The sequence below is a fragment of the Mandrillus leucophaeus genome, unplaced genomic scaffold (assembly GCF_000951045.1).
Source record: "Mandrillus leucophaeus isolate KB7577 unplaced genomic scaffold, Mleu.le_1.0 Scaffold376, whole genome shotgun sequence".
Lineage (NCBI taxonomy): Eukaryota > Metazoa > Chordata > Mammalia > Primates > Cercopithecidae > Mandrillus > Mandrillus leucophaeus.
Genome location: NW_012103987.1, coordinates 2716702 through 2730402, shown reverse-complemented (window position 1 = coordinate 2730402; position 13701 = coordinate 2716702). Strand labels below are relative to the sequence as shown.

Here is a 13701-nt window from a genome sequence, read left to right as displayed (position 1 = left end):
GGGCCTGCCACTGCCCCCAGGACCGCGGTCCTGCTGACCCTGCAGGGTGGAGCCTCTTTTCTCAGGGGCCGAAGACTCTCCCTCCACTTCAACCTCCCTGAGGAGCCCGAATCATCAGGCAGGTCTGGTTATGAGGGAAGCCCACTGCGGGTCAGGACCGAGTTCCCTCTCACAAGACTCCTTGCCCCCTTGAAATCACCGGAGTTGTCCAGGAGCCTTCACCCAGAGGCGGGACGTTCTCGGGAGGTTGGGTGGCCCGGTCAGCCCGCGGCACACAAAGACCTCTAGGGGGCAGTGTTGTTTCACACCACATGTTCCTCTACCGGGCTTTAACACACACCCTTAAACTCTAACCCGGCCAAAGCACTATTGCGTCTGTATTTTCCAAATACTTTACAATGAGTATGCGCTACTATTACAATCAGAAAAAAAATTAGATTACTAATAAGCTATTGAAAGTGGAGGAGATATCAATATAAAAATACCCACTCATAGAAGACATGGCTTAAAATATAAAACTAGCCTCTTTTCATAGTCCAGTTTCAAAGCCCAAAGTTATGTGTCCTTTTGTTAGATTGCTAGATGATATGGCTCTGGACTTTAATTCTCCATGTTTAAAATAGCGTTTCCGTATTTAAAATAGCATTTCAATAGCACTTTTAAAGCTTCTAAAATCATTTCTGTAATATTCTTTTTTCAGTGAGAAACAGAACAATGCTTCTTCCCTCTCTATTGCAGAGATAGCAAAGCGCTTTATAAAGAGATGAATTTTCGTTAGAACATCTATATATCAATTCAGAATATTCTAATAAGCAAAAGGATATTGCTAACAATTTGTATGCAGCAGGGCATGAGTTTTGGAGTCTTTTCAATTCAGCTGTTCCACTTATGCTAGTTCACCCACTCCCTTCCTGTGCCGAGTTCCCTAGTGATGAATGGGGCATGTAGGTTATCAGATGAGTGGACAGGGAGGAAGACGGTCTAGAGTAGAAGATAAAGATAACCAACCCATGATGGAACCAACTCAGATGGAAATCAACCCCACCAAGAGAAAACTTTATTCATGCACTGAGTATTTCTGGAACACCTTCCACTCGCCAAGCACTATTCCAGGTGCTAGGGATATAGCGGAAAACTGCACGTCAAAATTACTGCTTTCATAAAGTTCACATTCTGGGACTGGGTGGGAGACAGCTAGGAAAAAAAAATAAACAGGAAAAGTATCCTCTTGAAAGTTAAAATAGGATAGAGACAGATTGGTGGGGGCTACTTTAGACTGGGGAGTCACAGAGGCCCTCTTTGAGGAAGTGGTAATTTAAGATGAGATCAGAATAACATATCCAACCTTAAGAAGACAAGCGGGTGGAGGGAGTGTTCCAGGGAAAGGAAACACCTTATACCAAGGCTGGAACAAATTGAATGGGTTCAGAAAACAAAAGGAAGGCCCACAGTGACTGGAGCGTGGCATTTAGGGCTGAAGGTGAAGTCAGAAAAGTATGTAAAAGTCTGGTCAAGTAACAGGCTCGTAGGCCAAGGTAAGGAATTTGGGTTTTATTTTGCTGCAGTGAGAGATGTAGATTTCACACAGAGGCATGAAATGGTCTGATACAGGTTTCCAAGAAGCATTCTGACGGCCATTAGAAAGTGCAAGTTTGGGAATATGGTGATCACTGAGAAAGCTATGAGGCCCTGAGTGGTGGATCATGCCTGTAATCTCAGCACTTTGGAAGGCCAAGGCAGGAGGATTGCTTGAGGCCAGGAGTTTAAGACCACCCTAGGCAACACAGTGAGACCTCGTCGCTACAAAAAATAAAAATATAAGCCAAGTGCGGTGGCATGTGCCTGTAGTCCCAGCTACTCAGGAGGTTAAGGCAGGAGGATCGCTTGAGCCCAGGAGTTCAAGACTGCAGTAAGCTATGATTGCACCACTGCACTCCAGCCAGAGCAGCAGAGTGAAACCACGTCTCTTATGAAATGAAATAATGAAATTCAAATAATAAAATAAAACAGAAAGCTATCACAATAACTGAGGTCAGGTGTGATGAGGTGTGGACCAGGATTATAGCAGTAGAGATGGAAAGTAGCTCACAGAGTCATGACATCTTTTAGAGAAGGAGCTGTTGGAATTAACTGATTTATTAGATTACATGGTTGGGGGTGATATGAATTAAAGCACTATTCCTAGCTTTTTAGTTTGAGCAACTAAAAGGATGGTAGCTCCATTTCCAGAGATGAGAGGACTGAGGAGATCATGTTTCGGGGGGAGTATTTGGTCTTTAACATGTGAGCCTATTGGACGAGCATTTGGGTAACTTCAGTCTTACTCCTCAGCAGCTGCTGTCGGCAGGGTGGGGTTAGGTAGGCAGGCACTACGTCTGAGCAAGCTGGTCTGATTACAGAGTTTTATCTGGAAAGGGAAACCCAGGGCTGGGCATACGATCTAAGGTTAGCAGCCTGTCACACCAACAGATAAATGTCTGTTAAGGCAATTAACACATAAGCATTCAGAAAGTGTACCTTGTCACAGTGGCTTAATTCCAACTAGGTTGTTATTACTCAGTTGACACCTCTTGGCAGAGTTTTCTGATATTTTCTTTAACTCTTTAGTGTTATACTTTATGTATATTCACATGAATTGAAAACAGGTTCAGTTAAAAGGGTAAATTAAAAATATAAAACATTTTTTAGAAAAGAAAACAGGGCCAGGCGCGGTGGCTCACACCTGTAATCCCAGCACTTTGGGAGGCCGAGGCAGGCAGATCATGAGGTCAGAAGATCGAGACCATCCTGGGTAACATGGTGAAACCTCGTCTCTACTAAAAATACAACAAATTAGCCAGGTGTGGTGGCGGGCGCCTGTAGTCCCAGCTACTCGGGAGGCTGAGGCAGGAGAATGGCGTGAACCTGGGAGGCAGAGCTTGCAGTGAGCCGAGATGGTGCCACTGCACTCCAGCCTGGGTGACAGAGCGAGACGCTGTCTCAAAAAAAAAAAAGAAGTATATGATGTAGACTCTACATTTTAATGTAATGTTTTATTAATTGTAATGAAACATTAAAATGTTTTAACATCCTTGAAATTTAAATAAGGGAAGTTTTGGGTTTCCATAAAGACAATACATATACTTAAACACAAAAAGCCTGAGATGGAGGTTAAAAAATGGTAAAGCTGTAAAGAGCTGTTAAAAGCATAACGCTGTATTTTTCATCCCCCAAATCTTAAAATGTAAATAAATGGCTTTAGCGTTTGACCCCAAAGCTGGAGATTTGTTTTTTAATTTTTAATTTTTGTGGGTACATAGTAGATGTATTATGGGGTACATGTAATATTTTGATACAGGCATGCAATGCATAATAATCACATCAGAGTAAAAAGGGTATCCATCACCTCAAGCATTTATTTTTTGTGTTACAAACAACCCAAGTATACTCTTTTAATTATTTAAAAATGTACAATAAAATTATTTTTGACTATAGTCACTCTGTTGTGCTAGCAAATACTAGATCTTATTCATCCTTCCTAACTATTTTTTGTGCCCATCAACCACACCCACGTGCCCCCCACTCTTCCCCTACTCTTCCTAGGCTCTGGTAACCATCCTTCTAACTCTCTATCTCCATGAGTTCAACTGTTTTAATTTTTAGCTCCCATAAATAAGTGAGAACATGTGACATTTGTCTTTCCGTGTCTGGTTTAGTTCACTTAACATAATGATCTCCGTTTCCATCCATGTTGTTGCAAATGATAGGATCTCACTCTTTTTTATGGCTGAAGAGTACTCCATTGTGTACGTACCATCTTTTCTTTGTCCATTTGTCTGTTAATGGACACTTAGGTTGCTTCCAAATCTTAACTATTGTGAATAGCACTGCAATAACCATGGGAGTGCAAAACTGGAGAATTTTGAAATAATACATTTACTCCTACAGAGATCCTGAATAATCATAGTTCTTGATTACACCCAGCTCCTCTTCATTATTTTAAGTATTCGTGTTCATCATTAAGTTGATCCTTCTAGTAAAAAAGCTGTCACAGCTTCAATTTCCTTTTGAGGACTGAGACCTTCCCACCTTAGCGAGAACTTTCCATGTTGAGGTCTGCAGCGAGAGTCACATTACCCAGAGGACTGAGGGGACCCCAGTTATGCCCTTGCAGATATGGGAACAAGAGGGCTGAATTCATGAGCCAGAGCCTTACAATACTGCCAAAAATCCCAAGATCCCCAAAGCAAATACCCAGGAAGGATTTGTCTGGATATCACCTTCGCCTCCTATTTAGAACAGGGTTGCCCTGAAAGTCTGTCCACCCATCACAGGAGAAGACCTTGGAGAGTGGCTAGCGGAATTCAGGTATATTCTTTGTGCCTGCATTCTATTTGAGCAGCCTGGGCACAGGGCAAGGAAAACTCTTTTGCAGAATCCACATTACTTGTGGAGCATAAATTGAGAAACTCTGATCCAGGAATATCCAACATTACAGTGGTCTCCTGGGGTCCCTACTAACCGGTCCTCTATTAATCTCCCTGCCCTCATTTCCTACCATCCTCTCCCTCACTCACTCTGCTCCAGCTACTCTGGCCTTCCTCAAAAACAGACACACTTCTACCTTGAAGCCTTTACATTTGCCTAGAACACACTCTAGCTTGCTCTTTTACCTGCTTTATGTCTTGGCTTTCATGCCACTGTTTGAACAAGGCCTACCCTTATTAACCCCAATCAATATTGTAAACTTCCCTTTCACCACCCACTCTCACCACCCTCATTATTCAGCTCTTTTTTTAAAAAAAGATATCTATTATGTTCTAATACATATCACTGGGGTATGTTTCATATATTGTATATTGTCTGTCTCCTCCCACTAGAACACAGCTCCACAAAGGGTGAAATGTTTGCCTGTTTGTTGGTTGACTGCTGTTACCCCTGGGCCTGCATCAGCACCTGGCGCATAGTAGACTCTCAAGAACAGCTGTCGATTAAATGACTGATTATAGCACATCTGGGAAAACAAAGGCTTGATTTGGTCCCTGTTTTCAACACTAGCGCTCCCTGCCCCAAGGCTGGTCCTCTCCTAGCACTGCCAGCCTCTGCCAGTCCTTAGTGGGACATGACCTGCCCTTGCCCACACACCTACTCGATCCTCACTCAGTAGTCAGCATCCATATCCCGCCGTGACTGACCCAGGCACACAGTGCCAGCAGCTCGTCCAGATTGGAAACTCTTCAAGTCTCAGTCTTTTCTCAGTCTGTACCTCGTCCCTGCATTCTCTCTCCTGTCCCCCTCACTGTAGACCTTCAGACACTCACCAATTTCCTGTTCTCTCTCTCTCAGTCCCTGGGAAGACTGGCGGTGGGGCAGGACACCAATCGCCCCAGCTGCTCTTCCAGGCTCCGCTGCCAGACGAGCTCTTTGGTCTGTGATTTTTCTGCCAATTATTAGAAAGAAATAGACCTGGGATAATAAAAACAAACCAAGGAGGAATTTAAAAGGTTACTAAATCTTTTAAAATTCTGTTTTCTCAATGGTATTTTCTCATTTGTACTTCTCGGCTCTTTTTTGAGATGTTTACATAGAATCATCATCTTTCCTTATATACTCCCTTTTGGAGGAAAAAGTATTTTCAGAGTTTCTCAATTATGTCAAATAACAGAAAACATTTATTGAACAATTACTATGTGCTCAGCACCATAATGCATCTCTATGAAAATGAGCTCATTTAATCCTCACAACCTCTCAGTGACATGGATGCTGTCAATCTTCCCATTTCATGGAGGAAAACTGAGGCCCAGAGAAGCTACCTAGTGGAGGACTCTAAGTTTAAGTTACAACTTATCTAATTTGAGAGTTCCAATTTTCAACTTCTACAAAATATCTCTGATACATGAGAGAAGCTGGAAAGTGAGATCATAACCACCAGAAAAATACTACTTGTTAGTGCCTCAGAAGAACTACCACTGGTGAGTAGAATTACAACACTGGCAACCCAAAACAGACATGCATGTCATGTTGTCTGATTTTGGAGACATTCTTTATTTTCAGTGGCGTGTGCCATGCATTTATTCATTGAGCAATTTATTGAGTACCTTTAATGTGACAAAAAGCCTGGCCACTGCAGAAACAGGTGAGCAAAAGCAAACACAGCCCTTACTTTCATAGAACAAATATTTCTTCTTGAAATCAAGTTCCTGGCACTGGGTATCAGTAGACTTGAAAATATGTATAACCAGCTGGGCACACACTTGTAATCCCAGCACTTTGGGAGGCCAAGGCAGGCAGATCTCTTGAGGTCAGGAGTTTGAGAGCAGCCTGGTCAACATGGTGAAACCGTGTCTCTACTGAAAATACAAAAATTAGCCAGATGAGGTGGCATGAGCCTATAATTCCAGTTACGTGGGAGGCTGAGACATGAGAATTGCTTGAACCCAAAAGGCAGAGGTTTCAGTAAACTGAGATCATGCCACTGCATTCCAGTCTGGGTGACAGAGTGAGGCTCTGTCTCAAACAAAAAATCCAAGAAAATATGTTTAACCTATAACCAAGAATCTCATTTCTAGAAATAAAAATAATCTGAAGTAAACACAAATTAATTATGCATAGAGATGTTTATCAGAGGATTATTTGTAATAGCAATAAATTAGAAACAACTTGTATTCAAAAGTAGGTAAATCATTAGGTAAATTGTGGTACACCCACATATTGAAATATAATAGTCATTCACAATAATGTTTTCAAAAAGTTTAATATTATGAACAAATGCTGAAATTATAATGTTAAAAATGAGAAAAGTAAGCTATAAAACAATCTAGTTAGTATGCTTTTTGATACATAAAATAATATATATAACATTATTTGGATATGTTAGAGTAAGCTATATGATATTAACAATTTTATAGGTCAAAAGGATGAAATATCAGCAATTTCATAATGGAAAAAATCTGAAAACAAAAAAGCCAAAATATCAGTGATTTTCACTCTTTTCCTTCTATTTTTGGCATTTTCCAGCTTTCGACAATGTACATATATTTCTAATAAAAACATTATTGTAAAACAAAAAGAGAACAAATGTTCCTCTTTCAGCTACTTTACTAAATCATGCAGTCTGATTGAGTACCTATAATCCATCATGCCAGTAACTGCAGCAAATGTAGCAATGGCCTGTAATTCCATTTTATACATACTGCAATAGATATTCAGCCCAGAATGATGTTTCAAAACAGCAGTTTCTGAAGTAGGCAGTTGGTGCAGATAAAATAGATACCAAACTGTCAGTGTTTCATAGCCTTAGAGATAGGTTGCTAGGACCTAACTCATAACATTTCCAAGAAAGATGCATAAATTTCTTATTGATGATCTCAATTACTTCTAAAGCATTTTTGAGAAAAAAATATTTTTAGGACCAAAATAAAAGTAGGTTATAAAGTCCTAGCTCTTGAGGACAATGGGGAGAGAAAGATTTTATATGCTGGAAAGAGGGTTTTTTTTTGATAGATGATCTGAAATAACATATCAATCCTTCATTAGTCAGTGCTAATGAATAGTCACATCTGTTTTCATGGAACAATGGAGAATTAAATATTTAAATAATATAGGTTATTTTCAAAATTTAGTATAACTTCTCCTTTTACACTTACTTTTAACTCTATAAGTTATTCTCTTACTCTCTTTATATATAATATAGAATACACTTGCCCATAATCTCAATAGAATACACGAGAATATACATACACTAAAATGTGTATGTACACATATATGTATACATACACATACATACACACACACTTTACAGTTTAATGAGTGCTAGGTACTATGTTGAGACTAGGTATAGATCTGTGAGCAAAACTGGCAGGTCTCTTACAGCCCAGTAGCAGAGACAGACAAACATGCAAATATATGCAAAATTATTAATTGTGAGAAATCAAATGAAAGCCAAGAACAGGATGCTGTAAGAAAGAATTAGGCTGAAGGAGAATTAGACTGGAGAGAACTTGGAATCTGAATCAACATGGGACGACGTCTCTGAGGAGAGGACATTTACACAGGAGAATGAGTGGAAGGAAAAGCCTCCTAGGCTTCAGAAAAGAAGGTTCTGACTCAGTGATAAGGAGCTATTCATACTGAGAGAAGGTCAGTAGACCTGGTGTTTTCTTGAGCAAGGCAGAGGGTCATCAAATGGTGTTTGAAAGGGAGGCCTGGGCCATGCGACTCAGAAGTCTACAGGTCCTGTGGAGGATTTATCCTAAGTAGAATAGGAATGTGCTAAAGTATTTTAAACAGGGAATGGTATGACTCGAGAAACATTTTTAAAACATTATTCTACTGAAATATTCTACTGGGCTCTACTGGTTCTACTATTGTATTGGGTGAAATTCTGTGATGTCTGATGTTTGCTTTAATAAATATTCCAGATATAAAGAAAGAAAGAAAATGTGGGAGTGGCAAGGGAAAGGATAACAGATAAAATAAAATGTCAAAATATTGAAAATTGCTAAGACTGAGTGATAAGTATATGGAGATTTTTATACACCTCCTTGTGTTTGGGGATATGTTTGAAATTTTTTATAATAAAAAGTTATTTTTCAAAAAGATAAAGAGTGAGCTTTGGCTCTGAGATTACCATCTCAATTCTGCCACTTACTATTAGGTATGTGATTTTAGAAAAGTGATTTTTCTTCTATAATCTTTAGTTTTCACATGTATGGAATAGTGATAATGACAGTACATACCTTATTGGCCTGTTAAATATATTAATGCAATAATAGTGGAGAGTTCAGCTCATAGTAAAAATCTGGGGCATGTTAACTATTATTTTAGAATTAACTCCAGGCATATTTGTTATATATATGTGTGTGTGTGTGTGTGTGTGTATGTATGTGTGGGTGTATGCGTATATATATAGTTTTGTTTTGAGACAGAGTCTCACTCCATCACCCAGGCTGGCGTGCAGTGGTGTGATCTCAGCTCACTGCAGCCTCTGCCTCCTGGGTTCAAGCAATTCTCATGCCTCAGCCTCCCAAGTAGCTGGAATTACAGGTGCATGCCACCATGCCTGGTTAATTTTTGTATTTTTAGTAGAGATGGGGGTTTCACCAGGCTGGTCTCGAACTCCTGACCTCAAGTGATTCTCTCCTTCCTTGGCTTCCCAAAGTGCTAAGGTTACAGGCATGAGCCATCATGCTCTGCATATATGTTTAAACCATTCTGGTGTCTGTATGGAAGATGGATGGGAGCAAGGAACGGTGATGTAAAAGATCAGTTAAGAGCAATTGCTGAGTTCAGCTGAATAGCACTGGAGCAATGGGGAAGGAGCGACATCGATTAAGGAGCCGCTGGAAAATGGATGGTGCTGAAAGCCCTGCAAAAAATCAGGATCTTCTGAGAGAGTTCCCAGGGGTTCTTGACTCCTCCCACTTTTTTTTTTTTTTTTTGCCATGGATTCCTTTGGTAGTGGTAAAGCCTATAGACTCTTTCTCAGAGTGATGTTTTAAGATGCATAAAATAAAATTTACAGGATAACACAGAAAATTATCTTGAAATACAGTTACTAAAATGTTTAAAAAGTAATTTTTGATATAGTAAAAAGTTTTTTATTAATGTATTAAGGAACTAGATCCAGAAGGCTGAAATATTGAGGTGGATATGAGCATATATATTTCAAGCTATCTAACTATAATGTGATATAAAAATATTGATTCTTTGTATTAGTAACTGTCACAGTTCAGTTTCCCCAGAAAGCAGAATCTAAGCTGGAGATTGGCATTTAGGGAGTTTGCTAGGGAATGCTCTTGACATCAACATGAGGGAAGGCAAGGTGGAACCGGTCAGAGAAGGATGACGTTGAGCTGTGATACAATCTGAGAAGAAGCTTCAGCCAACCTTACAGAAGGTCTGAAGATTACACGACCCTTCAGAAGTACCTGGAATCAGAGAAGAGGGCCAGGTGTTTACTACCCAGCTGAGGTGGCTCTCTGCAACTGAGGCCATTTCCCTGGGGCTGACAGCTGAAGGCACTCTGCCAACAGCTTTCATAGTAGCTGGGGATAAGTCCTCATTTCTGAAAGAAGATCTGAGTGTCACATTATAACATTAATCACAGCGACAAATTTATAGGTTCTGCAGGTTCCACTGTGGCTTGCTGCCTGCCTTCACAGTTGAAGAAAAGGCTGAATTTCAGTTAGAGATTAGTGGAAATGAAAATGTAATTTAAAATCCTATCAAAATTCACAAACCCCACATGGACCCCAGGTTAAGAATACCTGTGAGTGAGAAGCGGGCCCCGTACTCAGAGAGGCTGCTCAGGTTCTCTTGTTTTCTGGAACACAGTAAGCTGTTTTATTCTATAGGGAAAAATGAGCAGATTGAACCTAAGCATTAAATTTTAAAAAAATGAGCAGGGAAAATGTGTTTTCCAGAGCAAGAATGATGCCCGGAACAAAGCAAGTCAGATAGGATAGAGTCCACAATCCCAGAGAGAAAGACGTACATTGATGTGCAGCTGCCTGAGTCTACTTCAGAATTACAGATTTTAATCCCTCATGAAACCAAACTACACCTCCAGTTCTTGGTGTAGAAACACTCCTATGTCTTTATAATGTTATTTTTTCATGTAAGCTAGTTTAAGTAGGTTTCTGCTGCTTACAAGCTAATATATCTTGTTGAACACAGAGATACTTTAAAACTCCTCCCCTTAACACACACGTGCACAGAAATTCTTGAAATGTGCAGGAGTTTGGGGTGAGGAGCATCTAGCAAGGAACAAGGAGTTGGGAATGGTTGAAGCATTGGTGCTGGGATCTGTTAAGATCCTGAGCTCTCCATGAAAGTATTGGCTTTCTCTTTGGTGGTCTTTGCTGTATTGTATAACTAACCTACAAACCTACAAAAATGACTTATTTTTAATGTAGACCTGTGATCAACGTCAACATTTGATGATCAACTTCAACATTATCGTGCTTTAAAATGAGAATAAAGATATCTATTATATTTTTTAATTTGACAGAGTAGTGCAGGCAATAATGAAATGGTATTCATCTGAATAGCAATCTTTATTTTTAAAATCCAAAGGCACTCAATAATGTGCTCTGTGCACTTTGCTATTATGATGATATATAGAGTATAAAATATTAAGCATGTCTAACATTTAATTCATTTCAATCATACCAGTCTGTCAAGATATAATAAATCAACAAAACCAACAACTCCCTCCCAAACTTACCTATTGAACTACTCTTAGCTTTTTTATGTAGTCATGAAATTTGAAAATTACCTCTAAATTAGCATAGCTATTCACACATTATTTTCCCCACCAACAAAAGAAATGCCACTGTAACAGTTGCTTAGTACTTTTAAAAAAGAAGTTGATGTTAGTGACAGATTTTCAAGCATGTAATTTGTCCCAACACATGTGTTGTTTTATTTGTAAAAACTCCCAGGACTGAAGAATTAAGTTTCAAGAAGTTATTTATTGTGTCTCCTGGCAGAGTAGAATCCATGGAAAACAATCAACCAACAGAACTGTGTGATGGTCTATAAGATTTGGAATTATACCATTGTTATAGAGGGGAAATAAAAGACATTTCTCCTGTACCAGCTTCTCCTCCCCCACCACCCCTAGTAAGAAGTGGAAAATGAATATACCAAATGAACATACTTGGATTTGATTTTATGATTTGATTTTTATGATGGAACATCTTGTAAATGGGAGCAGATTCCTAAAAAAATTACAGTGCCAGCCCAGTTCTAAGCACCCCATCCCCAATTACTTTGAAAAGGGGCTCTTGTAAACCAACTGTTCGGTCACCTCTGATTACGAGGTTTGGAAGGAGTATCTTCCAGGACCTACCCTTAGCCTGATGCAGCAGATGGCCATCCAATTCCTTTTAAACTTTTTTTTTTTTTTTTGCATCAGAAGACACAGTAAATAGTAACTATTACACAGAATACTTAGGCACAGAAAACACAATATGGTTATTCCTCTTACATGTGTTCCACTTTAGCTGCTTGGGTCCCTATGCTTTTCTCAATGCACAGGCTGGTGCTCCTTCCTGCCTTTGCACTGTTCTTCCCTCTCCTGGGAATATTCCTCCTTTAGTGACCTGAATGCCTCACCACTTCACCTCCTGTAGGTCTTTGCTTTGGTGTCACCTTCTCAGTGTGGCCTTCCCTGGCCATCCTGTTTGACACTGGCCTTACTTCTTCCAGTGTTCCATCTTTCCTGCTTGATTTTCCTCTGTTGTACTCATCCCTACCCACATACTTTGTATTCCTCTTTTTAATTTGTTTATTGCCTTTTATCCTCCTTTAGACCACAAGCTCCATGAGGACAGACATTTTGGTCTGCTTTATCCCCTGATCTCTCCCCAGCACCTAGCACATTGTACCTGGTGTATAATACATTTTTTTTTTAAGGTTTTTTTCCCGTTCCCCGGCCCTTTTTCCTTGTTGCTTACCCCATTTTTTTTTTAAGAGACAAGGTCTTGTTCTGTCACCCAGGCTGGAGTGCAGTGGCATGATCATAGCTCACTGCAGCCTCAAACTCCTGGGCTCAAGCGATTCTCCTGCCCCAACCTCCTAAGTAGACAGGACCACAAGTGTGTGCCAGCATACCTGGCTAATTTTTTAAAACCATTTCTAGATATGGGGTCTTGCTATGTTGCCCAGGCTGGTCTCCTGACCTCAAGCGATCCTCCTGCCCTGACCTCCCAAAGTTCTAAAATTATAGGTGTAAGCCACTGTGCCTAGCCTACAAATATTTTAAATAGTTAAATTAAATATATATACATTTCAAAACTTTTCCTTTTTGTAGAATATGTGCCCCAAATGGCCAATATTTGAACTGTTTTCTCACCGTTTTTTTGTAGGATGAGCTTGCTCATAGCCATATGTGCTAGCCAATACTGGATTTTCTGATTTCTTTATTCATTTAAAAATTATCCTTTATGATGAGTTCATGTCCTTTGTAGGGACATGGATGAAGCTGGAAACCATCTTTCTGAGCAAACTGTCGCAAGAACAGAAAACCAAATACCGCATGTTCTCACTCATAGGTGGGAATTGAACAATGAAAACACTTGGACACAGGAAGGGAAACATCACACACCAGGGCTTGTTGTGGAGTAGGGAGAGGGGGGAGGGATAGCCTTAGGAGATATACCTAATGTAAATGACGAGTTAATGGGTGCAGCAAACCAACATGGCACATGTATACGTATGTAACAAACCTGCACGTTGTGCACATGTGCCCTAGAACTTAAAGTATAATAATAATAAATAAATAAATAAATAATCCTTTATGGTGACTTTATTACTGAGCTCTCCTCTTCTGCTTGTGTACTGTGCAGTCTACTATGGGAGGAGGAGTTCAGTTAAGGTGCCCTTCTTTAAGGGGAGGCCTACTAAGGGGATCTTCTCTATATAGTGAGGAGAATTGGTGAGTGAGTAATCTAGACCAGAACATATATAATACTGGAGAGAGGTCTTTAACCCAGAGATTTACAAAGATGACCAAAGGATTTATCAGTAATTACCCTATCTATGTCAATGATGTAGGAAGAGAATTAGGTCCAATTTTTACCAGGAATTATTTCAAATAAGCAAGAGGGTTCTGGTATACATTTTCTCTTCCTTCTCACTAAGGATCTACCAAAGCAAATCATTTGTAGAACAAGGAAAATTATAAAATTCTCTCTCTCTCTCTTTTTTTTCCTTAAG

General features: G+C 39.7%; 1 long non-coding RNA gene across 1 annotated transcript in view; it reads right to left on the bottom strand.

Moving 5' to 3' along the window:
- Positions 1 to 6959, bottom strand: part of LOC105546953 — a 25108-nt gene extending 18149 nt beyond the window's left edge. Inside the window, exon 1 of the long non-coding RNA XR_001007162.1 lies at positions 6385 to 6959. This is a non-coding gene — a long non-coding RNA (uncharacterized LOC105546953). The remainder of the gene's footprint in view (positions 1 to 6384) is intronic.
- Positions 6960 to 13701: the final 6742 nt, after the last annotated feature.